Raw genomic sequence first — 4,026 nt, forward strand, 5'->3', positions numbered from 1 at the left:
TAGCCAACAGACTCCATTTCCAAATACTTTGTCAACATAACAATTATTGCATAATCTTACAAATGTAGGAAGGAGTTATTTAAGACATTTATAAAACATGTTGTTTTTTTGTTACCTTTATTTCTTGGTCAGTTAACATGCTGTCCACCGCAGTTGCTTCCAGGCTGACCTTGCTGGTGACAAAAAGAAAAAGCCATTTCTAAGCAACCAGTCTGCTACACTGATCTTTGAGGTTGTGTTTACGGTGTATGAATGTAACATGATTGTAAGTCGCTTTGGATAAAAGCATCAGCTAAATGTAATGTAAAAAAGGATACTAATGGAAGGAAATGCCAAACTCATGCAAAAGTTGTTTCAAGGTGAGATCATTAAATAGCACTTACACATTCGGTTGGACAACTTTAGTGCAGCCACAATTGAAGCCTTGTTTTGTACAGTTTTCACCAATTCCAGCACAATGGAAATGAATCCATTTACTGCAATGTTCACACTGTAGCCATTTATAGCCCTCCACGTCTTGGTGGAGAAACCTAAGTTGAACAGAAAATCAAAAACCTTTAAAAAATAGTTAAATTTGATATTTGAAATGCAATTTGTTTTCCATTTAAAACCTGCAGATACAAAATGTAGTATCTGGAATAAGTTATTGTTTGAGGCTGCAGATGCAACAAACTGAAACTTCTTCCCTGTGTAAAGCGTATAGGAGAACTTCTTCGGTGGTTTGCTGAATTAAAAACATAGCGGCCAGGTCTTTGAAGAGAATCTGCTCTGTGTGGATATAAACGTCTCATTCCAAGGTAACGAAGACACAATATTTTCAATGATTAGGTGATAAAACACTTCATAAAAAATAGTTAAATATATTCAATTTCTTCCAATATCTCCTAAATATGTACATATTTTTTCAAATGAAATGCAAACTTGTGACATACATTCTTGTCCCCACCACACGTTGAAAAGTGCAGGCTCCAATGCACCATGCAATGCAATGGCAGTTGGAGTCACATTTATTTCCTTCAGCTATCTGCAGCTTCTTCTCTTGCCTTTCCATTTCGTCTGACGCATCCTTGGTGAGAGGGAAGGACTTTTTCGGAACATAAAAAGGAGAAGTGGACAGGTTAAAGTCCGTACGACGCATTACAAATATATATATTAAATCTAGAAAAAAAAGGGCATTCAACGTCCTCAACATTACTTACTGTCTCTGGGACATCTTTTATCATTTTAGCTCCATGATATGTCCTCAGAGTCCAACATTGAGTCATTGTCAGTGCCTCTTCTTGGACATTTATTTTGGTCACCTCATTCTCAGCAGCCTATATGTCAAAGAGATGATAAGAGTGTTAATTGTACAAAATCTGCTCAGTTATTTAAATTTATATTTTAATAATGGGCATAGGCCTATTGTAATATGTTACCTGTGCACACTGTACACAATAGTTTGACTTTCTTTTATTAAGTCTGTTAGTATTCCTGAATTTCAGCCATAGAAAACAAGTGCTGGACATAAATCTTAAATAGACATTAATAATAATTAATTAGACATAATTAAAAAATAATTAATATGAAGAAGGGGTTGGTTTAGAAAAATTAAATAGGCTGGTCACATTTAAAATTATGTGATTGTCAAATTCAAAATAATGTGGCTTATAGACAATTGTTTGAAGCTGCATTCAAAACCAGCTTAAAAACAAACTATTTGTAGACAGTGACTTGGATTTACTCACTGAGCAGACATAAATCCCACAATTCACCGAGTCCTTTTGAGGCCACTGGACAGGGTATCGCACTCTCCAATCCTGCAGCCCACCCTTCTTCCGAAAGACATTTCTGGGAGTGGCAAAAAATACAATTACATGTCAAAGAGATGAAAAGGCGTTATTGTGTCATATTTATTTTTGTTGTAGTTGACGTAGATTTACTTCAGAAGATCCATATCATCCTCGCATATCCCGGTCCAGGTCTTCAGGGAGTCATAGATTCGGATTTCTTTTTTGGAGAAATCCAGAACCTTTTAAACAATAATGTCAAGATGTAATTCAACATATTTGTGGTTTATTATGTGTTGTGCTGTATAACATGACATAAAAAACACTTTTTTTGACTATCAATTATGCAACCATCTCTTTACTCTATAACCATTCTCTTCAATGTTAATGGTTACCGGTATGTTTCTAAACCGTCAATACAATGTAATAGCTGATGCATACCCATAGAATGAAGTGGTTGCCAGTTTCGTTGGTGATATGACCCACAATCCTCGGCAGAAATATAATTTCGGCATCCTGTTGTTGAATAGATAATTATAATATGAATCCATCAATGACAACATCTCCTGAAACATTTCATTTTTAAAGGGTATTATTGATTGTCTTTCTTCGTATTGTTCACATTTCTGTAAAAAACTTACCGGGAGATAATTAACAAGCTTGTCATTGACATTTTTGTTAATGATCCAATCTCTGTGCCACAATATGAAGTCAAAATGACCAAGTGCTGCACTCTGTAAACAACATACATCATAAGCATTAGGAGGGGCAGATGTTCAAGCTCCTCAGTTTTTCCGCCGGTTGGTTTTTCTGATGATACCTGTCATTTGTTTTGGTTATTGGGTGCAATGCAGTGAACCGATCTGTTGCTTGTCCAGGTGGCTGTGGTGCCCCTGGAGACCTGAGATTAGTAATCCACTCAAATTTCACTTCAAGTGTTTTTTCCTTGGCTTCATCTATGTTGGTCTTTGAGGGTGTACAGAGCCAGCCATCATGGGGCTGAAAGAATTTTTGTTGTGTCCTATTGTTCATGTGACGAGAGACTTGACCTGCCACATCTGAGATGTATATTGTCGGAAAACTGCTGAAGCTGAGAAGTCCATCGACGTGATCTCTGGCTGATTCTGTCCAAAACAGAGTTCACATAGTACACCACGCCATGTGTACATGGGGAAGGTCGAAGCAGTCACAGATTGGCCCACTCCTAGCAACCGCAAGGAGGTCCAATGTTTTTTGGGGTTTGCTAATTTCTATCGGAGGTTTATTAGAAACTTCAGCTCTGTTGCAGCCCCCATGCATGTACTAACCTCTCCTGCCATTAGGTTGCAGTGGAATCCCACCGCCGACGCTGCCTTTCAGCGGCTCAAGAGAGCGTTCACCACTGCTCCGGTGCTTACCCTCCCAGACTCCCGCCAGCAGTTCGTGGTGGAAGTGGATGCCTCAGATATGGGTATTGGAGCGATACTTTCCCAGAGATCCACGAACGATAATAAGCTGCACCCCTGTGCCTTCCTCTCTGGGAAACTTTCACCGGCAGAGAGGAATTACGATATAGGAGACCGGGAACTTCTCGCCACTTCGAGAACCACCAGTTGAGTGAATGTACCTGAGGAGTTAGAGGATAGACGCAACATCACATCTTCACTTTCAGATAGAGAGCCGTCTTCATGTACTCTGAATAAACACAGCAAAACATGTTGTGAACCAGCATGACAAACCTGACACATTTAAACCATCACAAATTAAAATGATGAAAATAGTGTGTGTAAGGTGATTTACCATTTGGATCAACGTTGATCTCGTCCAATGTCATGCCATTAAATTGTGATAGCTTTCCTCTCTCAAAGGCCATAAGCAACTTTGGCAACTTGTAATGTCCCTTCAGGAAGCCGATATTGTCGATGGACCCTGATGTTGTGACCCATAAAACCTGCAAGGCAGTCCTCATTGTCTTTCAATTTCAGAACTTGTGACATTGTTGCCATTTGTTTTCTTAACCTTGTCGATGTAAATGTTTGAGGGTCCTTCACTGCACATTCACACGCGATAGCATGGATGGCATCAGATCCTCTGACGTGACTTTAACAAATACACATTGTCATCTGGCACAGCACATCGGCGTCGATAGTTCACCAGCATCTGTATGGAGGACACCATGTCTGGGCTGAGTAAGACATGGACATTTTAATCCCGCTTACCTTTGATTTCCACACGCACCAAAGTATTTGCAGAGCTTCTTTTCCATGTCAGTCAATGA

At 39.2% G+C, this 4,026-nt stretch overlaps 1 long non-coding RNA gene across 1 annotated transcript; it reads right to left on the reverse strand.

The window, feature by feature from the left end:
- Positions 1-1,757: 1,757 nt before the first annotated feature.
- LOC130212574 (uncharacterized) lies at positions 1,758-2,273 on the reverse strand. The gene is made up of 3 exons (XR_008835379.1): positions 2,211-2,273; positions 1,923-2,011; positions 1,758-1,830 (listed from the first exon to the last, which is right to left on the reverse strand). It is a non-coding gene; the product is annotated as an uncharacterized LOC130212574 (long non-coding RNA).
- Between the last annotated feature and the right edge of the window lie 1,753 nt (positions 2,274-4,026).

Source organism: Pseudoliparis swirei, chromosome 22 (assembly GCF_029220125.1).
Source record: "Pseudoliparis swirei isolate HS2019 ecotype Mariana Trench chromosome 22, NWPU_hadal_v1, whole genome shotgun sequence".
In the NCBI taxonomy this organism is placed as follows: domain Eukaryota; kingdom Metazoa; phylum Chordata; class Actinopteri; order Perciformes; family Liparidae; genus Pseudoliparis; species Pseudoliparis swirei.